Source organism: Ovis aries, chromosome 13 (assembly GCF_016772045.2).
Source record: "Ovis aries strain OAR_USU_Benz2616 breed Rambouillet chromosome 13, ARS-UI_Ramb_v3.0, whole genome shotgun sequence".
Taxonomy (NCBI): Eukaryota; Metazoa; Chordata; class Mammalia; order Artiodactyla; family Bovidae; genus Ovis; species Ovis aries.
In genome coordinates this window covers 3,185,324-3,212,729 of record NC_056066.1, presented here as the reverse complement: position 1 = coordinate 3,212,729, position 27,406 = coordinate 3,185,324, and the positions used below count along the sequence as shown (strand labels likewise).

Genomic DNA, 27,406 nt, shown 5'->3' with positions numbered 1-27,406 from the left:
TTGAACTTGTGTCCCCTATATTGGAAGGCAGATTCTTAACCACTGGACCACCAAGGAAGTCCCTCTTGTGCATTCTTATTATCTTTTAGTAAACATAGATATCAAGAAGATTCTCAGTGCTTCATCTCCTAAGTTTTATCATGATGACCCAGATTCTTGTTCTTGATCTCCTAATTTGGACCAAATATAGATGAAGATTCTGAAATGATTTCCATGAACTGCTTTCTGTGTAAGTTGGGAGCACATTGTCCAACCGACTGTGGTCTTTTAGCTGAACCATATCACTATAATCTAGTGGTTGAGCTGGATGAATTTGATTACATGGTGGAAAGACGTCATTGGTAAAGTACCTCAGCCAGTCAGTTCAGTTGCTCAGTCGTGTCTGACTCTTTGCGACCCCATGGACTGCAGCTCGCCAGGCTTCCCTGTCCTTCACTATCTCCCAGAGCTTGCTCAAACTCATGTCCATTGAGTTGGGGATGCCACCCAACCATCTCATCCTCTGTCGTTCCCGTCTCCTCCTGCCTTTGATCTTTCCCAGCATCAGTATCTTTTCCAGCTCTTCACATCAGGTGGCCAAAGTATTGGAGTTTTAGCTTCAGCATCAGTCCTTCTAATGAATATTCAGGACTGATCTCCTTTAGGATGAACTGGTTTGATCTCCTTGCAGTCCAAGGGACTCTCAAGAGTCTTCTCCAACACCTCAGTTCAAAAGCATCAATTCTTTGGTGCTCAGAAATCCTGGGTCTGTGCCCTGACTTCTGAACATTGTTTTGTGTTTCCATCTGGCAATCTAAATTATATCTATTACCCATTATAGATTATCTTAGAAGTTAATTCTGAAACATCCCAATTGGATCTTTTAAAAATGTGAGAAAAGACTTCTTTTTTAAATAAAATATGGTCCCTTATGAAAATATTATTACAATTCTATTAGCTAATGAGATACTGTAAGAGTTCAAAAAGAAAGGATATCTGTTCACAGAATCTCCAAACTGCTTAAAAATTGGACAGAAAAACTGTCCATACATTAGAACAAAAGATGCTTAGAACAGAATACTATAGCTAGCGTGAGTTATTGTCATATATGCCTCGAAGCTAAACAGATGGCTAATATGGGAATTAGAGTAGAATTATTCATTCCACAGAAACCAATCGCGTCTCTATTATTTGCTACTCTCTATGCTAATATAATTTACATTAAATTATATTAAATTAAATGTTAATTATATAACATAGTGCCTTTATAACATGATCTACTATAATTCCAAAAATTGACAAGAACTGGAGAGAAAATAAATCAACATAAGTAGAAGAGTGGGAGTAGGATGCTATTTCAGATAGGGGAGGGAAAGGGAAGTCAGGAAATCACTTTGAATGAGTGACTCATGCAGAGGCCCAAGTGGAGCGAGGGAACAAGAACTGCCCAGATCTGGAGGAAAAGTATTCTAGGAACAGAGACTTATAAGACCAACCCCTGAGATGGAACTGAGATTGGCAGATTCAAGGATGAGTTAAAATGACATTGCACCTGAAGTACAGTGAGCAAAGGAGAGAAGACAAGGTCAAAGGAGAGAAGCAAAGGAAGGCAGGGGCTATGGAAGGAATTTGAATTTTATCCCGAGGGTATTAGCATTCCACTGAATCATAAGTGGGGATGGAGAGTGTGTAATTTTATCTGACATACTGTTGGCAAAGTATGGCTACTGGATAGGGAATGGATTATAGGTATTAGAAATGGAAGCAAAGCAGTCTCCTCTGAGAAGCTCATTTGGTTCCCTGGGTTTGGGAGATGGGAGAGATACATGTGGTAAAGGCTACTACAGAGCAGATCAGGAAATTGTTCCCAAGGAAAAAAGAGCTAAACGCCAGAGTTTCAGTTTGAGAAGGTATCAGATGAACCCCTTTTACCCCTTTATTTTATAGATGAGAAAAATTAAGGCTTGGCGAGCCTAAGTAACTTTCTGAAGGAGAAGATGTGATCACCATGTTCAAAGCATGAGGACATTTGGAGAAAGGTAACTTCTGCCACTAAGTAAAACCATTTATGCAATAAAGTGAAATTATTGGTAAAAGTTACAAGTATTTTGAAATTAAGTGCTCAGTTTTCCCCTTTCCCCCCTCCTCCAACAACCTCTTTTGGTAAAACAAAATAGCCAGCTTACTATCTTGAGATGACTTTATGAAAGCAAAATTGACTTTGATGGTATGGGGAGGGAGGCGGGAGGGGGATTCAGGATGGGGAACACATGTACACCTGTGGTGGATTCATGTTGATGTATGGCAAAACCAATACAATATTGTAAAGTAATTAGCCTCCAATTAAAATAAATAAATTTAAATTAAAAAAAATTGACTTCAAACTTTTTGATGGCAATGTCCAAGACCTCAATTTTCTTAAAGCTGACACAATGCTGGGCATATGACAGGTGCTTAATAAATAGTTGCTGGTGGAACTGGGAATCAGAATTCTGAAATGTTGTTTAAAAAGAGAGAGAGAAAAAATGCCCACCAGCTCCATACTTAGCATTGTGCTAACACTGAGAAAGAGCAATTAAAGTATGCGTGTTTTGGATTATAAGTAGCAGAAACTCAGCTCAAACTGATTTGGTGGTGGTTGAGTCGCTAAGTCATGTCCGACTCTTGTGACCTCTGAACTGTAGCCTTCCAGGCTCCTCTGTCTGTGGGATTCTCCAGGTAAGAATACTGGCGTGGGTTGCCATTTCCTTCTTCAGGGGATCTTCCTGACCCAGGAATCAAACCCGGGTCTCCTGCATTGCAGGCAGATTCTTTACTGACTGAGCTAGGAGGGAAGCCCATCAAACTGATTTAAGCATGAAAAATCATTCATTGGCCCATGTAATTAAGTCTAGGGAAGTATACTGGTTTCAGGTACATCTGGATCTAGGGCTCACCAGGCCTTTAAAGAATTCTGTCTTTGTTTTTCTCTCTGTCCATTTATTTGTTCATCTTTCCTTCATGCTGGCTTCATTTTCAGGCTGACTTTCTTCACATGGAGAGCCTTCCACAGTTTTAAACTTATGTCTTCCTGTTTATTAACACCAACAGAAAGATTTTTCTTTTCCAAAATGGTTCTATCAAAAGTTTTCAGGGGCCATGCCAGTCTGCCCAAAGGAAGAGTAAAGAATGACTAACAGAAGTTGGTATAATTGATAGTGGCAGGTAAAATGACAAAGACCTGCTATCAAAGCGAAAGATGCAAAGGGGAATCTGTAGCCAGAGGCAGTGTCTGCTTATGCGTTCTCTCTGAAACGTGAGATTACCTTAACTCTAAAGCAAGACTTGCCAGCTCAGTATCCAAAAGGCTCCTCTGCTTACAGTATGAACAGTGCAGATATTATTAGATGCTTTTAGAAGCTCTGCTTATCTCTTGGTTTCCTGAGGCAGCTAGATTTTTCCAAGGCCCCGCTGAGAAATTGAACAAGCTTCTTCTTGGGTCTGCAAGTGTTTACAGGACCAGCAGCCGCGGTCATGCTCCTGTCTTCCTCTCAGATGCCCAGTCATTGGTATGAAGTCCCAAATGCCCATAGTTTATCTACAGCTTCTCAAAAATATTCTTCATATTTATAAAAGGGACAATGACCCCGGTGTCTGCTTTCCTCAGAAATTCAAGAGCTAGGGCAATGGGATAGCAAACCAAATGGGTCGGTGACTTCAGGGAAGTGTGTCATTTTCACTCTGTCTTGAAGGGAACCGAAGAAACAAACTCTGCTTCCTTATATTCCACTAAAAATGTCCCCCGAAATCCTACCATCCAGTTGAAATATGAGTCAATTAGGAGCTCTAAAACAATTAAATTAAACTGAAAAAACATTTTATGAAAGAAATTGAATAGATTGTTTGAGGTCACAGAGCATCCATTAATGAATGTTTGCCTCAACATGTGCAGCTTTATTTTGCCTCCCGGATTGTAACATTTCTGAAATCTGCTGATTTCTCCTTCGTGTATGAATTCTGAGAACGTGTCTTTCTAGCCATGGCTCCACAAGACCAGTATTAATCATCTTCAGAACTGTTGTCATACGTGCTACGTCATCAGGGATCAGTGAAGGCAAGAAAAGCCACGCTAGGTATTTCAAGCAGAAGGGGTTTAATTCAGGGTGCTTACAAAATGGTGGAAGGAATGGAAGTCAGAGGCACCAGCAGAATTGGTTTCAGTGTCCAAGCCAAAAACTACTCATCATGTTTTCCACTCTTGATGCCTCCAATAACCACCTCAGTCCCAGGAGACTGTTGACTAGAGAGTGGAACCCTGAGTCTGACTGCTGCTCTCAAACCTCTCAGCTGCCAAAAACTCACTGCCTCCACTCTATTTCTACATTACAAAACTCAGGCAACTGCATCTAATTGGCACAATGTAATTCATATCCACAACCCTGATAGCAAGGGTGTCGGCAAAGTGTAATTTTAAGACTTCCAACCTCTTGGAAGGAAAGGAGGAGGTTAAGAGAACTAATCCAAGAATATGCCATTTGTACTCACTTTAGAAATTAAAATGATTCTAAAAAGAGACCTTGTATTTATACTGTAAATGAAAATCCAGAATCATTTGCCATTAAAAGAAGTTATTTGTCAAAGTAAATGCAAGGAATTTTTTTGCCGTAAGTTTCCCAGAGATATCTTTCCTCCCTGAGAAAACAGAATAATTATAAAACGCTCTTCTCCCAGGCTTTCTCCAAACCACACTATTCCCCCACGCTTGCCATCCACCCATTTCATGTGAGCCAAAAGAGAATATTTGAAATTAAATTATAGCTCACGTCTCAATTAGAGCAGATGTCTGTATGAACCATATTTAAGCTTCTTCATCCTGTGGGGGTTTGGAGAGGACCACACAGAACCTCTCAGCCTCACCAGCACACGTTGATGTACTTTGGGAAATGCTTTACCGGGTTTTAAGCAACTTGAAGGTACTTTGATCTCCTTTGTCTTAAGTTCTAGGATAGGATCCACATTTTAAAACATTCAGGACCTCTTTGGTAGTCCAGCAGTTAAGACTTTGCCTTCTGATGCAGGAGATGGAGGTTCAATCCCTGGTTGGGAAGCTAAGATCTCACATGCCTCATGGTTGAAAAACAAAGGAAAGCATAAAGCAGAAACAATATTGTAACAAATTCAATAAAGATTTTTTAAATGGTCAACATAAAAAAATGTCTAAGAAGAAAAATCTAACCTGGAATTACAAATTGAAGAAGAACGAAAATCAGGAAAGACAACTTAAGGGAATTTCTGGAGTGAAGCAAAGACCAATAGTCAATTTAAAGAAGTTGCCTTTGTCTGGGGGATGGGGATAGGGAACCTGCGGTGACTCTTGCAGGTTGAGCTCTGGACAAGAGTTGTCCATTTAACCCAACTTCTTTCCTGGTGCTTTGGATCTATTTTCCCTGTTAGCAGCTCCTCAAACCTGTCTCTGCCATGAGGACCATTGTTTTCTCCTTTCCTTCCCACATTCAACTGTGATCTTACCTACCATCCCCAATTCTGCCTCATCTGTCTTCAGTATAGTCACCCCTACCAGCTTTTTTCTACTGTCTGCCTTTCAAAGAGCTCCGTGACTGTCTTTTTTCACACCAGAATCCACAGCATCTAGGTCGCTGTTTGTTATAAACTCTCAATTCACATTGGTTAAACGACTAACACATGGGTCAGTGAACAGTCAGTCTGCTGGGCTCAAGCCAGGCTAACACAGAAAGGAGCTCTGACCCTACGCAGCCTTGCTTTGTACCCTCTGTGTTTTGTACAGTGCCAGATGGGTCAAAACTGTTTACAACGGAATGTACTTCCAACTCCAGACCACCTGAAGCACACACAAGCCTTCATGTTGTAAACTTGGTGTTGAGGTAATGCTGGAAATTTCTTCTTTTGTCTTAGAAGAAGACAAAGAACTATCTTTTTTCATTCTCTGAGCCCCAGTTTCCTCACCTGAAAAACAGGGAGGAACTTTTGGTGTGTGATTCACTAGTTGTATCATGGATCATATGAAATGATCCATTTATCCATGTATTTAATTGTTTAAGGAGTAGTTTTATGAATGCCTGTGATGGACAAGGCCTTTAAATGGCATCTTCTCAACCTAGGTGCAATACTTCAGCTCTCCTTCTTCAACATTCCTACACTTCCTTTTCTACTCTGTTTTTCTCAAAAGTGTTTATATATTTAAAATTTTATATTATTTGTTATACTTATCTATTAAATTTTTTATTATATACCTCCAATTACTAGGTTTCTAGGTTTTAAGCTTCAAGAGAGGGATAATTTGGGTTTTTGGTGTTTTGTTTTTTGCTATTGGTTTCCTGGGCCTGCCCCTTTATGGGCATTTAATAAATAATGTTGACTGAATAAACAAGTGTCCCATGTTTGGAGAGCAAGTGATAGAATAAACCAAGTTATTATATAAAACTCAAATGTGTCCCTTATTAGAGAAAACTTGCTGAAGAATGTGTGTGCTGTACAGATTGCTTGTACAGAAGGGCTGGAGTTGGGCTGAGGAACAGTTTAGGAGGCCAGTACATCACCCAGGCAAGAGAAGACAAAATGCCTGAGCGCAGACAGTGTTTTGAGTGAAGGGAAGGAACCATTAGAAAGTACTGAGAATGGAGAATTGCAGGTGGTGGGTGCTTAGATGTGAGTTGTGGTGGGAAAAGTGAAATTGACATTGAATCTCTCATTTCCGGCTTGGCTAACTGGGTGAATGATGATAAACTGTGCTGAGATGGGGTTGTTGGAGAAGGAAGTGATTGCTTGAAGGATAAACACAGGGAGAGATGTGTTGTCAGGTGCCTCTGGGTGGACAGATGTTCACCAGGAGGTGGACCAAGGCCCTGGATTGGGAAGAGAAATTTAGGCTGGGGCAAAGACTCAAGAGTCCCAGTCCCAGGCTCTAAGAACAGCATGCAGAGTGAAGATGGGAAAGAGGTAAGGGGAACACTATCATTTGGGATAAATGGAGAAAAAGAGAGCAATCATAATAGTGGCAGAAAACAAGGGGAAAGTTTTCAAAGAGGGAAAAGCCAAAGACTTCAGATGTCATAAAGATATCAAACAGCACAAATAATGAAGGGTTTCCACCCAACATGGCACATGGAGAATCAGGTGACAACATGGACATTCTCACAGAAAGACTGAAGATCATCAGTGTCATTCTGCCTCTCTATAGACTGAGGAGCAGCCCATTATGTTAAAAAGTAAGCCTTTGCCTATTCTGTTTGAGATTCTAGAGTTCTGTACCATGGATGATGGAAAAGGCTTCTGTTTACTTAAAATCCAAGACTACTACAATCTCCTTCAGGCCAATTATCCATAATTCCTTTACTTTATTAGCAAACGTGGTGTGCTGGAGAGTTTGGCAATTGGGAGCCAGATCTAATTTAACATGTTATGGCTAAGGGGTATTCTTGCCTCAGAAATCCCACGGACAGAGGAGCCTGGTGGGCTACAGTCCAAGGGGTCGCAAGAGGTGGACACAACTTAGCAACTAGACCACCACATTGGCTAAAGGGGGACCTTGAACAACACATGGCATTTTCTTTCAGTTCAGTTTTCTTCATTGGTAAAATTAGGGGTTGGCCTCAATCGGGCCCCAGGGGATATGCATCAGGGGCAGTGACCTTTTAACTTTAATATTTATGAATTAATGAAATCTACGGTAGAAATTTATTAAAGATTCTACAAGTGTCCAATTTCTATTGCATTCCAATGATAATTTTGTTGGAATCATTTCAGTTCCTCTATATATTAGGCATATAGAAGCCTAAATAGTACACAGAGCTTTCTAATATGCTCATGACTCAAGCAGCAGAGTATATAAAGAAGATGGAACAAAACATAAACTCTATACCTCTGTCATGGTTTATTTACTATTCTGGTTACAAAGAAGCAGGGCTAAACCACTTACATTATTCTTAAGGTTCCTTTTAAATATAATTGACACAAATTAAGACAATATTTGCCAAGGATCCTGAAAACAAAACACAATGACAAAATGGCTAGTCTATTGATTTAATAGATTTCTTAAACGTAACTAAGAAAAATGTTTGCTATTTAAGCTGTGTTTTCTCAAAGTTTCACCCACATGATTCAAATACCAGTGAACCTCTCCCTCTCTGTCTCTTAAAGAAATGGAGATAGTGAGGACTGAAAAATTATGCTGCTGCTGCTAAGTTGCTTCAGTCGTGTCCGACTCTGTGCGACCCCATAGACGGCAGCCCACCAGGCTCCCCCGTCCCTGGGATTCTCCAGCCAAGAACACTGGAGTGGGTATGGTGGTGCTGAAAACGTGGTCTTTGAAATTCATGTGTTAACTGTATTAGATTATTATTCAGCTTGTCTCCACTCCTTCCTCTCAACTTCCAAGGAAATTGTATACTTTCCTGCCTAACACATACAAGACCTTGATCATGTGTCCTTGATCTTAGACCGTTGGGAAAGCCTAGAGACCTTTTCAAGAAAATTGGAGAAACCGAGGGAACATTTCATGCAAAGATGGGCACAATATAGGACAGAAATGGTAAGGACCTAACAGAAGCAGAAGAGATTAAGAAGAGGTGGCAAGAATAAACAGAAGAACTGTATAAGAAAGGTCTTAATGACCCAGAAAACCACGATGGTGTGGTCACTCACCTAGATCCAGACATTCTGGAGCGGTCAAGTGGACCTTAGGAAGCATTACCACAAACAAAGCTGGTGGACGTGATGGAATTCCAGCTGAGCTATTTTAAATCCTAAAAGATGATGCTGTGAAAGTGCTGCACTCAACATGCCAGCGAATTTGGAAAACTCAGCAGTGGCCACAGGCCTGGAAAACATCAGTTTCCATTCCAATCCCAAAGAAGGGAAATGCCAAAGAATGTTCAGACTATTATACAATTTCATTCATTTCACATGCTGGTAAGGTTATGCTCAAAATCCTTCAAGCTAGGTTCAGCAGTTTGTGAACCTAGGACTTCTGGATGTACAAGCAGGATTTAGAAAATGCAGAGGAACCCTTGTTCAAATTGCCAATATCCATCAGATCATAGAAAAAGCAAGGGAGTTCCAGAAAAACATCTGCTTCTGCTTCATGGGGTCATGAAGAGTTGGGCACGACTGAGCAATGGACACTGTCAGTTTTTTCTGCTTCATTGACTACGTGAAAGCATTTGACTGTGTGAATCACAACAAACTGTGGAAAATTCTTGGAGAGACAAGACCTTACTTGTCTTCTGAGAAACTTGTATGTGTCTCAAGAAACAACACTTAGAATCAGACATGAAACAACAGATGGGTTCAAAATTGGGAAAGGAATTCAACAAGGCTATACACTGTCACCCTGCTTATTTAACTCCTATGCAGAGTACATCATGTGAAATGCCATGTTGGATGAATCACAAGCTGGAATCATCAATAATCTCAGTTACACAGATGACACCACTCTAATGGCAGATAGTGAAGGGGAAATAAAGAGTCTCTAGGTGAAAGTGAAAAAGGAGAGTGAAAAGACTGGCTTAAAACTCAATATTCAAAAAACTAAAATCATGACATCCAGTCCCATAACTTCATGGCAAATAGAAGGGGTAAAAGTGGAAACAGTGATAGATTTTATTTTCTTGGGCTCCAAAATCACTGTGGACAGTGACTGCAGCATGAAATTAAAAGACACTTACTCCTTGGAAGGAAAGTTACAGCAAACCTAGACAGTGTATTTAAAAGCAGAGACATCATCTTGCCAGCAAAGGTCCGTATTGACAAAGCTAAGCTATGGTTTTTCAGTAGTCATATATGGATGTGAGAATTGGACCATTAAGAATGCTGAGCGCCCAAGAATTGATGCTTTTGATTTGTGGTGCTGGAGAAGACTCTTGAGAGTCTCTTAGACTGCAAAATCAGAACAGTCAGTCCTAAAGGAAATCAACCCTGAGTACTCGTTGGAAGGACTGACACTAAAGCTGAAGCTCCAATACTTTAGCCACCAGATACAAAGAGCTGGCTCATCAGAAAGGACCCTGATGCTGTGAAAGATTAAAGGCAAAAGGAGAAGTGGGTGGTAGAGGATGAGATGATTAGATAGCATCATTGACTCATTGGACATGAATTTGAGAAAACTCCAGGAGACAGTGAAGGACAGGGAAGCCTGCCATGCTTCATGGAGTCGCAGAGTCATTCACGACTTAGTGACTGAACAACAAAAATGTGGGTGGAAATGACAAGGTCACTGATGTTCTGACATGAAACAGCGTCGGCTTCTCCTTTGAAATAGCATCTTAGACAAATGGGGGCAGTGCATATTTCTGTTAGTGCTTCAGGAAACTTCTTCTCCATCATGAAAAGGATTTCTCCCTAGTAACCCTCCATTTTCAACCTGAATCTCAAAATGAGATTCATGCAACAAAATTGCCCTAGTGGACCTATAGACTCTGAGGGACCCCAGCTGACTTGTGGACCCTGAAACATAAGAACAAATGATCATTGTTTGAAATCACTGAGTTCTACATGGGTGTGTTATGGAATATGGTTGTTTCAATGGTTAACTTCAGTTCAGTTCAGTTCAGTCGCTCAGTCGTGTCCGACTCTTTGCGACCCCATGAATCACAGCACACCAGGTCTCCCTGTCCATCACCAACTCCCGAAGTTCACTCAGACTCACGTCCATCGAGTCAGTGATGCCATCCAGCCATCTCATCCTCTTTTGTCCCCTTCTCCTCCTGCCCACAATCCCTCCCAGCATCAGGGTCTTTTCCAATGAGTCAACTCTTCGCATGAGGTGGCCAAAGTATTGGAGTTTCGGCTTTAGCATCAGTCCTTCCAAAGAACACACAGGACTGATCTCCTTTAGGATAGACTGGTTGGATCTGCTTGCAGTCCATGGGACTCTCAAGAGTCTTCTCCAACACTACAGTGCAAAAGCATCAATTCTTTGGAGCTCAGCTTTCTTCACAGTCCAACTCTCACATCCATACATGACCACAGGAAAAACCATAGCCTTGACTAGACGGATCTTTGTTGGTAAAGTAATATCTCTGCTTTTGAATATGCTGTCTAGGTTGGTCATAACTTTCCTTCCAAGGAGTAAGTGTCTTTTAATTTCATGGCTGCAATCACCATCTGCAGTGAATTTGGAGCCCCCCAAAATAAAGTCTGATACTGTTTCCACTGTTTCCCCATTAATTTCCCATGAAGAGATGGGACCAGATGCCATGATCTTCATTTTCTGAATGTTGAGCTTTAAGCCAACTTTTTCGCTCTCCTCTTTCACTTTCGTCAAGAGGCTTTTAAGTTCCTCTTCACTTTCTGCCATAAGGGTGGTGTCATCTGCATATCTGAGGTTATTGATATTTCTCCCGGCAATCTTGATTTCAGGTTGCTCTTCCTCCAGCCCAGTGTTTCTCATGATGTACTCTGCATAGAAGTTAAATAAGCAGGGTGACAATATACAGCCTTGACGTACTCCTTTTCCTGTTTGGAACCAGTCTGTTGTTCCATGTCCAGTTCTAACTGTTGCTTCCTGACCTGCATATAGGTTTCTGAAGAGGCCGGTCAGCTTGTCTGGTATTCCCATTTCTTTCAGAATTTTCCAGTTTATTGTGATCCACACAGTCAAAGGCTTTGGCATCAGTATCATTTAGCATAGCATCTTTTCTCATGGATCCAATGCTCTTTATGATCTCAGATCTCTATCCAAGGTCTAATTGATTTGAGTCAGGAATCAAGGCAGAGGTGCACTTAAAGTTTAGTTTACAATTTTGTCTAGATCAGAAGTCAGTTTTACTTAACAATTGACCATTTTTAATATAAATCTAATTTTCATTGTAAAATTCTAATTTCAGATTTTAATTCTAAATATCCACTAAACACGACTTTATCTCTTAGGATATTTGACAATGTCTGGACTCTCTTTGATTATCATGACTCAGAATGGGGCTGCTACAAACCAGAGATGCTGGTAAAAACCCTACAGTCTGTGCCTCCTCACAACAAACAATTATCCAGTCCCAAATGTCAATGGTGTCAAGGTGGAGAAACCCTGGCCTAACTACATATTAATACTTCTTTCCCTCAGAATGTGTCAGATTTTATCTTTGGGTAGCACAGCATTAAGACTGATTATCATTCATTAGGAACAAATAGGAAAAGTTGACCAAGTATACTATATCACTCCAGATAGCCTCCTGAGAAGGTACCAGAATCCTTCTATTGTTTATTAACCCACTGGAAACTATAAAGAAAAAGTAATTATCTGCTTCATTTTTGAGATTTAAAACTCTTCCACTGGACTTAAATGTTTTAGTCAAGCTTTCCCTTTTCACCAGCGCTTCAGGAAAACTCTTTATCACTCATATCAGAGGCCTTGTGAATTTGTTATTTATTTACTCTCTCACTCATTCAAATAATTTATGGAGCAGCTACCATGTGCCAAGCACTTTTCGGATTCTTGTGGCCAAGATATCAGGTTTAATTTTGTGTTTGTTTTGTTTGGATTTGAACAGAGTGTATGGGAATGCATGAAACTCACCTTCATTTCCAAGCGCCCCAACAGTGACCAGAATCTTGCTGTTCACCCTGCACCTCTTAACACCCCTTCCTGTGTTTTAGGTTTTGAAAGGAAAAGAGCCTGCCTCTCACTAGAGATATGAGATACATCTTCTCACCCTCCCTTAGAGACAATCAGATGTAAACTGTTGGATGACTTTGTATTAGAATCTAGAAGATACTGGTGACGGCTAGAGGTAGGTGCAAACGTTTTTGTGGTAGCACTATAAGCACAGGTTCACTTTACAAGCATAGTTCTCAGTGTATTTCCTGTTAATATCATATTCTATAAGCAAACATTCCATATGCTTTGTTAGTGAGAGGCATACCAGCAGAATCTGATTCCACGAGGTGACATTAAAGCTGAGGAACAATAGTGACCGCAACAGAGAACTTATTAGGTTGAACTTGAAACTGTTGGGCCACTTGACTTATTTATTTATTACATTTTATTTTTGATAGTGCTGGGTCTTTATTGCTGCTCATGGGCTTTCTCTAGTTGCGATGAGCGGGAGCTATTCTCTAGTTGCAGTGCGTGGACCTCTGGTCGTGTTGCAGAGTGTGGGGTCTAGGCGCATGGGCATAGTTACTTCACAGTATGTGGGATCCTGCAGCATCAGGAACTGAACTCGTGTCCTCTGCATTGGTGGGCAGATTCTTAACCACTGCATCACCTGGGAATTCCTGAGCAACTTGATTTTATCCAGCTGAAAGAGATGGAATTTTCTGGGATATCCTCAGGCATATTTGGGTCTTCACAAGTGTCTAAGCTCCCAATGTGGCCTCCAGGAGATGGCTTGACCTGGGGCAGGCTCTCAGCAGGAAGGCTCCTCCCTTTGTCTTTGCTTTGTCCTTTCAGAGTCAATGCAAGGTGGTGTCCAGTGAGCCAGGATGTGGGGAGCCCAGGACAGGAGAGCGGGGGTGATCCAGGGCTTGATCCACAGACCCTGAGGTGCGGACAGTGCACGGATGGAACAAACCCCCGGCTGCCACAAACTGGGATGTCTGTACCTTTTGGTTAATTCTGTTTTGATATTTTGGATTCAAACCCAGTATCTCCTTCAGATAATGCATTTTTCTGTACCCACAGAAAGAGGAGAAAGCAGCTAGCAGCAAAATGATCTGACACTCAGAGAGAAAATCAATGCCAAATGTCCACTTTTATGTTTTCTCATCTAATCCTTACAAAAATCATGTGAGCAGACTTAGTTCCTATTTTTCAGTTAAAAAAAAAAAAAAGAAATTCCTAGAGGGAAACTAACTCAAATTCATGTTTATCTGACTTTCAAGTCTGTATTATTGTTCATTAACTACAAAAGCCAATGTCAGCTCCCTTTTATGACCTGTTAATGTTCAAGTAAAATTGATTTTTATCATGGGAAAAAAACTGGCTAGAGGAAGCAGGGAAAATACATTCAGCCCCTTTGATGGGAGAGTGACATTGTGCATGGTTTCAAATCATCCAAAGGGCCAAAGGATCTTCCCTGAGTTTGCCAGCTTGCCTCTGAGGACCCCAGGCATGGGAGTTCAGTCAGAGGCGACGTATCTGCCCAGGGTTAGTTTAGGCCCAGGCGCCCACGCCCATCTGAGATGCTCGCCCCAGGTCACAGTGCAGCCTGGAGATCACTCGGGCGAAAAGCATCCTCGTGTCCTCTGACTTTTGCCCTCTGACTCGCTCTCAGGGGTTTTTGCAACCATGTTGGTGGCAACCAGTGGCCTCCAGCTTACAGTGACATGTCATATGAAGTAATAAAACAAGAGGTAATCTGGCCAGACCCAGTCATTGGATTTCCTAGAGTTTCAGCTTTTCTTCAAGAAAATATGGTTGCATAACTGAATCACTTTGCTATGCGCTTGAAACTAACACAGCATTGTTAGTTTCAACTATGCTCCAATATAAAATAAAATAAAAAAAATAAAAAGCTCAGTAAGAATACACATTTAAATTTATTTCTGCTAATGCTTTTTCCAAACTTTAAACTTTTTATTTTGTATTGGGGTATAGCTGATTAACCGGAGAAGGCGATGGCACCCCACTCCAGTACTCTTGCCTGGAAAATCCCATGGACGGAGGAGCCTGGTGGGCTGCAGTCCATGGGCTCGCTAAGAGTCCGACACGACTGAAGGACTTCACTTTCACTTTTTACTTTCATGCATTGGCGAAGGAAATGGCAACCCACTCCAGTGTTCTTGCCTGGAGAATCCCAGGGACGGGGGAGCCTGGTGGGCTGCCTTCTATGGGGTCGCACAGAGTCGGACACGACTGAGGCGGCTTAGCAGCATAGCTGATTAACAGTGTTGTGGTAGTTTCAGGTGAACAGCAAAGGGACTCAGCCGTATAGAAACGTATCCATTCTCCCCTGAATTCCCCTTCTATCCAGGTGACCACATAACATTGGACGGAGCTCCATGTGCTATACAATGGGCCCTTGTTGGTTATCCCTTATAAATATAGCAGTGTGTACATAACCTTCCCAAAGTCCAAATAGTATCCCTTCACCCCAGCAACCATAAGTTCATTTTCTAAGTCTGTGAGTCTCTTTCTGTTTAGTCAGTAAGTTCATTTATATCATTTCTTTTTTTATTCTACATATAAAGGATGTCATATGATATTTGGGCTTCCCTGGTGCCTCAATCAGTAAAGAATCCATCTGCAATGCAAAAGACCTGGGTTCGATCCCTGTGTTGGGAAGATCCTCTGGAGAAGGGCATAGCAATCCACTCCAGTATTCTTGCCTGGAGAATCTCCATGGACAGAGGAGCCTGGCAGGCTGCAGTCTGTGGGGTCGCCAAGAGTTGGACAAGACTGAGCAACTAAGCACCATACATATGATACTTCTTCTCTGTCTGACTTTCTTCACTCAGTATGACACTCTCTAGGTCCATCCATGTTGCTGCAAATGGCATTACTTCCTTCTTTTTAATGGCTGAGTAATATTCCATTGTATATCTGTGCCACATCTTTACTTATTCCTCTGTTGATGGACCTTTAGGTTGCTTCCCTGTTTTAGCTACTGTAAACAGCGCTGCAATGAACAGTAGGGTGCATGATGCTGATTCCCCCCAGATATACGCCCAGGAGTGGGATTGCAGGGCCATACGGTAGCTCTATTTTTAGTTTTTTAAGGAATCTGCATACCATTCTCCATAGCGGCTTTACCAACATACATTCCAGCAAGAGTGTAGGAGGGTGCCCTTTTCTCTACACCCTGTCCAGCACTTGTTGTTTGCGTATTTTTTGATGTCTGATAATGTTAATTAACCTAATGTTGAAAATAAAACCTTAAATTTCACACCCCCTCCCTCAAAAAATGGAAAACATGGTTTCTTCAAAGGGTAAATGATGTGGGGCAGTTGTATGTGACCCCAGAATCAAGGTGTTCAAATCTTAGCTCTTATATTTACTTGCTGTGTAACCTTGGGGATATTACTTCCCCTTTCCAGTGCCTCAGTCTCCGCATCTGTAAAACAGACTCGTTTGTCCATTGCACGCACATGTTCTGCCATGGACCACACCCTTGATGCCATGTGCTGGGGAAGGAGCAGTGAGCAAAACCAACCGACAGCCTTCTGTTCTCCTAAAGGAGACTGATGATAAACAGGTCTGTGTGTAACACAGCTTTAGAGCATGCTAGATACCATAAAGACAAATAAAGCAGGGTAAGGGATGGAGAGCTGTGGGGAGATGGCCACATTCCAAAGGGCAAAAGAGAAAAGGCTCTTGGAGAAGATAAAACACGGAGACCAGAGTCTAGTGAAGGGAGAGAATAACACAGTACCGAAGGCAAGAGTGTCCTAAGCAGATGGGGTGAAAATATTAAATGAAATATAACAACTGTACCCACCTAACTGGAGTGCTGCGGAAGTGACAAAGGAGGATATGTGTAAAATGAGACCACAGAATCTACCCTGCGAAGGTGAGCCTGCATGCAGCCCAGGATCTCAGAGATGAAAGAATGATACAGTTCTGTTCCACCCTTTCCCTAGTAACTCACGTGTCTTGTACAGTAGTCTCCAAGCTTTGGCTTAAGTGCCTGTCAAGACCAGGAGCTTCTACTCCAACAGGCAGGGCCTGGCCTCCGAGGTGGGGGGCTTTTCTTTGCGAGGAGGCATATCATCCTCTGAGCTTGTATCTCACATCTGTTGCTCAGGAACCTACCCGCTGCCTCTTTCACACACTACCGCCTCCGACATTTGTAATGCTTTCATCTCAGCTCCATCGGTTCCTTCAACCATTCCTTATCTGTGTGGCTTCCGGATTCCTCACTGTTCCATTTGATCATTTCAAACACACTGCACAACGCACTCAGTCTCTGATAGATGGGGGAGTGGGGTGTATGGGGGGGAGCAAAGTGGTGAGATCAGTGCTGGAGGCTGGAAGCTTCCCACACAAAAGCTCCCTCCTAAAAGCAGAATCTCGAGATAAAGAGATGTCTCCTCTTCTCTGTGGGTGCCTGCTTCAGCCTTTGGTCCTGCTCAGGCATAACCAGAGCCTGCACTGATCAAAAATCACACCTAGGGTGATGGTTAAGAGAATCGGTTGACTGACCAGTGCTTCCAGTTCCCTGGAGAAGAGAGAACAGAGAGCTGGGGATGGTGCGGACATGGTGAGTGGTGGTGGGGTCAGGACAGATGCCATGTTATTAGTTAAGCATCAGCTTAACGGGATTAGAATAGAGCTGATGAGTCAAGAATCCTAAATTCCATTTCCTGTGAACCAGTCAGCTGGGTTCTGCTCCCCAGCTTTAGCTCAGCTCCCCCCTCCACCAACTGCCTCCTAAAACAAGCCATAGCTGCAAGGGTGAGAGGGCGTATGTGTCTTGGTACAAGCCCATCCCAGCTACTAGAAAATAATTTCGAGGAGAAATCTGCCTGATGTAGACGACTGGGGCCATGTTGTCTTCAGAGCTTACCTGTTTCGGAGCAGATTCTCCTTGACGTGACTCCTGAACGGATGGGCAGATTTTATCACTGTGGGTCACAGCCCTGAATTTTAAGCAAAGCATTCAACAGTATTATGAAGTTCTGTATCATCTTCTTCTGGTTAAACTATTGGAGAAACACCGACATTTGGGCTGGTATGTAGAAAACAGGAAATAGCAGTAAACAGTCATTTTTTCATCTGTTTTATTTGTTTCAGTTTTTATATTTAGAATAAAAAAGCTTAATTCTTAAATTGAATGCAGGAAAGGAGAGTGCAGGTAAAACTGAGGCAACCCACTCAGGCTGATCCAATGTATTAAGCCATAGTCACAGTGCAAACAGCCTCTAATCACAACTTCACAGTGATTTATCTGCTCTCCTGGGCCGGCTTGATAAAGCAGCCACCGCACTGATGTTCAGATGATGCCTTTCCAGGACTCAATTTGCTGGAAGCTGCCAATTGGCTGAGTAACTGCAGGAAAATAATGAGCCGGTTTCCACTGGTCGATCTGTTTGATTGACAGGCAGGTTGGGCAGAGCCAGGAATTGCTGAGGGGCCAGTCCATTCCAGGACAACAGGCGATCTGACCTTGAAGCTATGCAAACTGGGCAAGCTGCCACTTGGGGATCCTGACACCGTCAGCCACATGAATTTGCAAACTCATCCTACCTGACTCAAAGCTTTTGCTGTTGTGGAAAATGTGATTGCAGAATTTTACTGCCTTCTGCAGTTTACAGACATGGTTATTTCTTTTTTAACTCCGCGAAAGTGGGAAGTTACTATCCTTTGCTTCCTCTGTATCCAGTCAAAGCCCAATGATTCTTTAGAGACAAACTCCTGTATGGATGTTTTCTTGACTGTTATCACGAGATGCATAATAATCTGTCTCCCCCAAACTTCTAGAGCTTCAGCTGTCAAACCTCAAAGGTCACTGTGCTTGGAATTTCCTGAGCATTAAGTTAAATTGGAGGTTCTTATTCAGCTAGTGAATATTCAGCAAGTGGGGACTTGCATTTCTCACAAGTTTTCAAAGGATCCACACTTTTGTAGCAAGCGTCCATTTCCTTGACAATAGAATTGGGCTGTCTGTGACCTTGAACTTGTCTCCTGATATGACCAAAGCGTCAGCAGGGCTTGTACGCTCTCTGCCTTTTTATCTTCCTTAGCACTTCATCGAGTGCTGTACGAACAGGTAGTGCTAACAAATATTTGTTGGATAAAGAAAGCTCTTATATGGGAAAAACCATGTCTATGCCTAATCAGCACAATGACTCATGCAGGAAATGTGCTCAATAATTATTCATTGAATGAATGAGTGACCTGCCAGTATCTAGGAGGCAGATATTTCTTGTGAGAAAATAACAGAAAAGAGATTAAGAAAAATTTTAAGCTCCATTTATTTGAATCAAGCAGGTGGGGAAAGTTGGAAACAAATTCAGGAAACATGGCGTCTGGAATTAATACCCTGGCCACGTTGCATCTAACACATATGGTGTTAGACCATTTCTGTTGTGAAGATTTTTAAAAGCGTTTCCACTGTCACAGTAGGCTTTGGAGTGAATTTGCTGATCTGCCCTGTTTGGAGTGCTGTGGAGAGGCACACAGCAGAGTGGGAAAGGGCACCAATTACTCTGGCAAGACTCCACGGGAAGCAAGTCTTAGTCTGCCTGAGAAATGCTAGTTTTGGAGCTAATTATTTTCAGTGACTTTGCCTCCTGCTTTCCTTTCTTCTGATTACCCACCAACACTCACTCCCACTTACGGACCAGCTTTGGACCTTGGCCTGGTTTTAGCTGCTGGGAGGTTGTATGAGTGTCCTTGCCGACCAGCCGGGCCCTGACTGCATATAGAGGTCACAGCTGTTCACAGAGGGGGCTAGCCATCTCCCGGCGTTGGGGAAGGAGGACAATTGATGGTAGCCAAGAGAAACAGGGAGGACACAGGTCAAGGCGGCATGGGAGTTTCGTCTTCAGATTTAGGCAGATGGCTAAGTATATACTGTGCTTTTATGGCGCTTCTTTACTTGCCTTAAGTAGCTGTCTCACCAGCCTGTTTTAGAACTTCTACCATTAGAGCCAGCATTTGCGGTTTGGAAAAAAATCAGACCAAGGCTTTGGAAGGCCACTGTTAACTGTCCTTTTGATATCTGATATCCTTGGGGGCACCAAGGGGGAGCTGTAGGCCTCCACGGAGTCTTCCTATGTCAGTACCCAGGCAGGCAGAGCCCTGGACATTTTCCAGCCCTTCCAGCTGGATTTGCAGGGCATATCCACTGATATGAACCCTGAGCCTTGCTGAGCTAGTCATCTTGGCTGTTGGATTGTCACAGAGTTGAGGGGGAGTATTCAGATGTCTCCAAGCCTGATGGGCAAGTCTGCAGCTTGGAACTTCTTTCTGGAGGGGCAGAAAGAGACAGTGGAGTCCTAGAATCCTCACCCCCTGCAGGTGTAACCCAGCATGCCCAGAGCTGCACCTGTTTCCCATTACTGCACCCAGCTTTCCAACCCATTCTGCAGTCTGGCTGGCTTTTTTTGCTGCAGGGCTGGGTCTACCCTGGCGCAGGTGGTATGCATGCTCCGCGGGACCCAGGAGAGGTGCACTAGGCAGCCTCCAGTCTCCCTGCGTGGCTGAGAGCACTGCAGTGAGCGCTTGGGCCAGCTCCAGGCTGGCTGCCAATAACCTCTCACAGACTGCGTCACAGCACAGCTCTCTGGCTTCCAGGCAAGGGAGGAAGAAGCAAGCAAAGCCATGGGCTTGGAATCTCTCTGGCGCTGCTTCACCCCCCTTCCATGTTCCTCTGCTGTTTCATGAGTCTCCTCACTCCTTTTCCTTTACTCCGTTCCCCACCCTACCCCAACCATGTCATGCTGCCACACTTGTCCTTCTGATGGCTTGTCATGTCAGCCTCCAAGCAGAATTACTCAGACCACAGCACATCCCATCAGGACAGCACTGTCTAGAGAGGAACAGGCTTGACCTTATAACGTGTTAGGCATGTCACTGGTTATCAGAGTGAAGTAATGAAAATCTGCATTTCCCCTCTAGAGACCTTTCCTACATGGAACCGGCTGGGTGCTCATGTGCCTCAAGGTCACCTTTCTGTGTGTTGATTTCCCCACCTGTAAAATGCACACAAGGACTCCTCTCTTCTCTGTTTTCCAGGGGCTCATGAGTATCATAAGGAATATTGGAGGGCTTCATGAGCTTTGCAGATGATTCAGCGCTAAAGAATCCGCCTGGCAATGCAGGAAACACGGATGCAGTCCATGAATCTGGAAGGTCCCCTGGAGAAGGAAATGGCGACGCAGCTCAGCACTCCTGCCTGAGAAAGCCCATGGACAGGGAGTCTAGCAGGTGTGTCTTGTGTCCATGGGGTCACAAGAGTGTTGGGCATGACTTAGCCACTAAACAACAAATAACAATCACAAATTAGTGTATAGAACATTACCCGAGGAGCTTGTTAAAATGCAGATTCTGATTCCATAAATCTGGAGTGAGTCCTGAGTTTCTGCATTTCTGACAGATTTCTAAGCTAATGGATTCTGCTGGTCTGGGGACCACTCTGAGTAGTGAGGGGCTAGCAAATAAGAAGGCAATTTGAACATCATGAAGCACACAGGAACTGTAGCATTTTAATTATCTTATGTGTTTGTCTTTCTAAAAAGCACATTTGCATCCTTAAAAGAGTCTTCATATCTTTAATGCAGATAGATGAATGTCATTATTTTCAGCATCCTAGAGAGCTACTAGAGAGAAAATGTGAAGCTAAGATGATTATCATTTCTGTTGTCACTGAAGTTGCCTCTTCCTTTTTTCTCCCTTTTCCTTGCCTTTCCCTCCTCTCAGAGCAGGGGTTGAAGGTGGATTCAAATGCAATCTCTTATCTAAGCAGCTTGTTGTCAGCAGGTGAACAGGGGTGTTGGGTCATTTCCCAGGCCTGATGATGGACAAAAGAGGGGTTGATTGAAATCTATTCTTTTCTCAAAATAGAGTATGTATGTGCATCAGAAAGCATGTAGAATTGGCCCTGCATATCTAAGGGTTCCGTATGCTCTACCCACCGCAGATTGAAAATACTCGGAAAATAAAATACAGAAAGTTTCAGAAAGAAAAACTTGAATTTGCCATGCATGGGAAATGCTATTTACATAGTATTTACATTGTATTAGGTATTACAGATAATCTAATGATGATTTAAAGTATATGCAAGCGAATGCGCATAGCTTATATGCAGACACAATGTGCCATTTTACATAAGGGGCTTGAGCATCTGTGGATTTTGGTATCCAGAGCAGGTGCTGGAATCAGTTCCCTGCAGATGCTAAGGGAGATTGTGTAAGAATGTTTATAGCAAGACTATTTATAAAGTCAAAGCTGGAAAGAACCCATTTTAAATGTCTAGTAGTAATAGAATAGAATAAAAAAATTGGGCTGTATTCGTACCATGGAATACCGTATGTGCATGTATGCAAAATTGCTTCAGTCGTGTCCGACTCTTTGTGACCCCATAGACTGTAGCCCACCAGGCTCCTCTGTCCACGGGATTCTCCAGGCAAGAACACTGGAGTGGCTCACCATGCCCTCTTCCAGGGGAACTTCCCAACCCAGGGATCAGACCCAAATCTCCTGTGTCTCCTGCATTGCAGGCAGATGCTTTACCATTGAGCCACAAGGGAAGTCCAATGGACTACTACAGAGCAATAAAAAGTGAGCAAACTACCATAACATGTACCCTCATATATAAACCCCATAGACAAAATTTATTACCCAACTAAGATTTGGTTGTTCAAGAATCTAATACTGAGAGACAAGAGTTGGGCAAAAGGAAAGGCAGCTTTATTGAGGAAGCTGGCTGTACTGGGAAGAAGGTGGACTCAGGTCCCAAAGAACAAAATTTCCACTCTCCATGCTTGCTCAGATTTTATAGGGAAAGGGGCTACATGCGGGGGAAGGGGCAGTCTTCTATTTTCAGAAATAATTGTCTCAATCGTGTGATTCCGAGCAGCCGTCGGGTCTTGCTTCCAGAAGGAACCATGAATGGCCTACAGTTGCGCCATGAATCTCTGGTCAACTAGGGTTGCCCCTGCAGGGTCCTGCTTGGTTTCACAATGATGGGCAGACATCAGACATGCTGTATGAGTCCACTTATATGACGTTCAAAAGCAGGCAAAAGTAAGTAACATGGTATAAAACTAAGTAACTTCTGTATAAAGGGGCAGTGCTGACGGCAAACTGACATAAAGGAACCTTCTGGGGGCTAGAAAATGCTTTCATGTTGATCTGAGCTGAACTCTGAAGACCTGTACAAATTATTGGATACTTATTACATCCTAATAAAGAAATTTTAAAGCTACAAAAATCTGAACGCCTAGTTCAGATTTTATCCTCAGATTTCGCATTTCAGAGCCCCACGCCCGTCCCTCTTTATGCCACATCTTTTATTAAATGGAAGTCCCTGTTGGCCGTATTCGCCAAATTCCCTGATATCCTTGTGCTGGCTTCCTGGGTACCTTTGCTGGACCATGGACCAGAAATAGAACCTGCCTTCTCTTCACTTCCCCTGTGACTGAACAGAAGGCTTTAAGTTCTCTGAGCTCGAAGACTGCCCCTGCCTCAGGCACTGTATCCTCGGGTTACCAGGACTCTTGCTCTCTCTAGAGCTCTGAGCTGTAATCCCACCTCCTCAAGTCCAAAATCAGACATGCAGAGCTGCTTGTAGTTTGAAGTTTAAGGCTTCTGTCCCACGTTTGGGTTTCTTCAAGAAGAGTCTGGAAGCTGTGAGACATCTGTTGTGAAAGTATTTGTTGCCACAGTAATGCTGCCTAGCAAGGCACATCCAAACTCAGCATCTTCAAAAACAATCATTGCTAGTTCTCAAGGTTATGGTTAAGCTGGGTGATCCTGCTCAGGGCTCTGCTGACCTCTGCTGTGTTTGCTTGTGAGTCCATGATCAGCTGGAGGATGTCTGCTCGAGACTAGCCTCACCCACATGCTTAGTGGTCAGTTGGCTGCTGGCTGGACAATGGCATGGCTGGGTCACATGTCTAATCTGGATATGGTCACATGGTGGTTGCTAAGGGTCCAAGGAAGAAGGGTGCTCAAAGGTACTGGAGGTGAGGCTTGGAGCTAGAAAACCGTTTCTTCTTTCTTATTCTGTCCTTCAAGACAAGTCACAGACCAGCCCAGGTTCAAGAGGTGGGAACACACTCTGTGTCTCATCTAGAGAAACTGCAAAATCACATTGCAATAAGTGTGCATACAGAGAGGGGTGGAAAATCAGGGCCATTTTTTTCTGTAATCAATCTACTACATGTGACTGGGGTATTAAAAGAGAGTCCTTGAGAATTCGGTCTTTTGCCTTCTGCAAAGCATCTGCCTTGACTCTGACCCCGCAAAACTAGTCAAACCTGTTCTCCACCCCTTTTTTATGCATTGTTCTTCTGGGGCTCAGCAGACTGCTTTAATCCTGCTGGTCAAACAGATGTGTGGCAACCTGAGTAAGCACATAAAAAGTAAGTACATAAAAATGTTTTAGGTCAAATTTCCCAGAAGAGCCTGGAATGGGGATTTTTGTCAAGTGATTTGTTGTGGGAAGAATCTCAAGAAAGTGGAGACTAAGGTGTGGGTGTGGTTTCCCACCGTGCGATAGGGGGACTGGGCCCACTTGCCTCCTACCCTGGGTATCGTCAGTCACTGGCCAAGGCTGACCCTGGATAAGGAGTGACCACATCTCCATTGCTGTGGCTTCCATCAGCCTTGGGCAATTTTCTAAAGCTGTAGCTGTACGCTCTTAATGGCGACACTCAGAGTAGCTGGGAAATGGAAGTGTGGCGGAGGAAATGAGGTCTGGGCTGAACCACAATAGCATTTACTAACAAAGAGGCACTATTTAGAAAGTGAATTCTGAACTCAAAGAACATCTAGAGAAAATTTAGAGGAGTCCTGATAACTGTGTCCCAGTTTTGATGAGTTGTATGACGCATAGAGGAACCTGTTCTGCAGGCAAATCTAGAATTCATATCCACAGAAGCAGATCTGGGCTTAACATAAGGGGAGAACACCGCATAATTTGAGCATTCTGAAAATGAAAAGGAATGTCTTGGGGGTGGTGAATTTCTGAAAAAGAGACTCGACAGCATTTGGTAGGATGATAGTATAGGCTATCAGTTAGGTTCTCAAAGAAAGATAGTGAGGAATCATGGCGAAAATCCCACATCCTTAAGTCCTTAATGTTCTGGCCAGAGATACTTCTTTTCTTAATATGGAGCTCTGGCCTCAATCCCTGGTTTATCACCCCCAACTTTGACTGGCTGGGCCACATGCCAGCTGAGAGGTTTAGAGTGAGCCCTGGTGAACAGATAGCATCTGTATAGTCAAAGCTGTGGTTTTTCTAGTAGTTGTATACAGATGTGAGAGTTAGACCATAAAGGAGTCTGAACACCAAAGAATTGATGCTTTCAAACTGGTGCTGGAGAAGACTCCTCAAAGTTCCTTGGACTGCATGGAGACAAAACCAGTCATTCCTAAAGGAAATCCACCCTGAATATTCATGGAAGGACTGATGCTGAAGCTGAAGCTCCAATACTTTGGCCACCTGATACGAAGAGCTGACTCACTGGGAAAGATCCTAATGCTGGGAAAGAGATGGTTAGATAGCATCACCAACTCAATGGACATGAATTTGAGCAAACTTCAGGAGATAATGGGGGACAGAGGAGCCTGGCATACTACAGTTCACAGGGCTGCAAAAAATCCAACACGACTTAGCAGCTGAACAACAACAACAAAAAGGTGAAGAAAAAGGTGGATGCTTCAGGAAAGGTGTAGATAGACCCTGAGAAGAAAAGTCACTCAAAACGACATGGCCTTACACTGCCTTTGAGTCTTTTTGGAGCTGTACCCTCACAAGTGTGGGTGCTCTGCTTGGTACAGGGAACAGTGGAATTTTCTTATGCCTCTAGTTTGACTGTAGTGGGAGACACATATCAGTAATTTTTAGTTAGAGCAGTAATTCTCAGACTTTAGAGTTATCTGGAAGGCGTGTTGAGATACAGAGTTCTGAGTCCCAACCCCAGAGATTCTGATTTAGTAAATCTGGAGAAAGGCCTAAAAATTTCCTTTTTAACAGGTACCCAGTTGAGGTCGATGCTGCTGGTCTGAGAACTGCACTTTAAGAGCCCACTGATAGAGATGAGCAGAAAGAAAGAAATAGAGAAATCTGTCTGTTTGGGTTTCGGTGTAACCCTGCCTCAAGTGAAGGCTTGGTGTAGGTGACCCTTCCTGCCCGTTTTTTGATTCCCTAGTTCTGCGGCCATTCACACTGGTTGTTATTTGTACTCAGCTGTGGGGTGCCAGATAGCCAAACTCTCAGAATGTTTGGGTAAACATTTTCAAGATATCCTAGGTGCTCAACAGTGGGTAGAAACAATCCCATGCTGAGTCAAAAATAGCTGAAATCTTATCCTCCCCGGAAAGCACCAGGATATTTCTTGGGAGTCAACTCTCATTTGCAGTGAGTTTCAGGCACGATGGATTTCTGTTAGTTGCATCTGCTTGCTGAGAGCATTCCCTCCCCAAAAGCTTTCTTGAGAGAACAACTTTTCCCCAATATCAGTGAATTTGGGAGAAACTCAAGGTGACATTGTCATACATGCCTCTTTTGAAGACTCTCTCTCTTGCTGACTACTAATAATTGCTAACTTCCTGAAGGAGACAGAAGAGATTAATTTTCTGTATAAGCTGATTTATAGCTGGCCACCTCTGAGAAGATGCCCTGAGTCACTCCCCTTGACTAATGCTCATGGCAGATTATTCAGCGATAAAAATCTTCCCTTTAAACACAGAAAATTTATGGGCAAACATCAAGGCCCTCCCCCTAAACTTGCAATTAATCTAGAGAGTAGCTAGGAAAAGCAAATAAAGGTCTCTGTTATTTTCTCAGTTGTGTCCAACTCTTTGTGACTCCATGGACTGGGGCCTGCCAGGTTCCTCTGTCCATAGGATTTCCTAGGCAAGAATACTAGAGTGGGTTACCATTTCCTTCTCCAGGGGATCTTTCCAACCCAGGGATCAAACCTGGGCTCTGCATTGCAGGTGGATTCTTTACCATCTGAGCCACCAGGGAAGCCTGTGAACACTAGAGTGGGTAGCCTATCCCTTCTCCAGGGGATCTTCCCAACCCAGGAATTGAACCAGGGTCTCCTGCATTGCAGGCGGATTCTTTACCAGCTGAGCTACCAGGGAAGCCCAAATAAAGCTCATTAAGAGCAAAAAGGGATACTGCAAATATGGATTGCCAGGCCCTGTCCCCAGGTAGTGACCATGGAGCCTTTGTATGTCATGTTCTCTTGTTTCTCCTAATAGAAATGAGGCTGACTCTGCACCAATTATAAGGCCTTATTAGTTTAAAATGTAAGATGTTTTTGAGAATCCACACAACAAGATAACTATAATATTACTACTACTATCATTTATTGAGCTTAAGTCACTGGGTTTTGTCTTTTTTTTTTTTTTTCTCTAAGTCACTGTTTTAATGACTAAACCCTGAATTTTTAGAAGTCATTCAGTCCTCCTGATGACCTTAGGTGATGAATTCGATTGCTCCTCCATTTTCCAGATGGGTGATCTGGGCAGAAAGAAGGAGCTGACTTGAACTAAATCACAGGTTTTAAAGTGGTACAGCCAGGATGAGGGCCCAGCAGGTTGACTTCAGGACTCTTGACCTCATGATGTGCCGAACAAAACAAAGCAAATGAAGAGCCCCTGAAACAGGGATGGACTCAGAGGAAGGATTTTTGTTTTGACTTTTTTTTTTTAAAATTGTCAGGCCTGTGGAGAAAGTTGGGGTGGTATATTTATGAAAGGAGGAAGTTTCATGGAGGGCCAAAGAATTTAGATGTCTTTGGCTTTGAAACCAGACCAGGAAAGATAAAGGGCTCATTAACAATTACAAGTGAC

The 27,406-nt window shown here is 43.1% G+C and overlaps 1 long non-coding RNA gene across 4 annotated transcripts in view; it reads left to right on the top strand.

The window, feature by feature from the left end:
- The window catches only part of LOC105613179 (uncharacterized), a 142,481-nt gene that overhangs the window by 84,277 nt on the left and 30,798 nt on the right, over positions 1-27,406 (top strand). For 3 of the 4 annotated variants that reach the window (XR_009596007.1, XR_009596005.1, XR_009596008.1), the window contains exons 2-4: positions 1,927-2,018; positions 12,589-12,722; positions 20,612-20,803. This is a non-coding gene — a long non-coding RNA (uncharacterized LOC105613179). The remainder of the gene's footprint in view (positions 1-1,926; positions 2,019-12,588; positions 12,723-20,611; positions 20,804-27,406) is intronic. The other variant, XR_009596006.1, reaches the window with a different exon arrangement.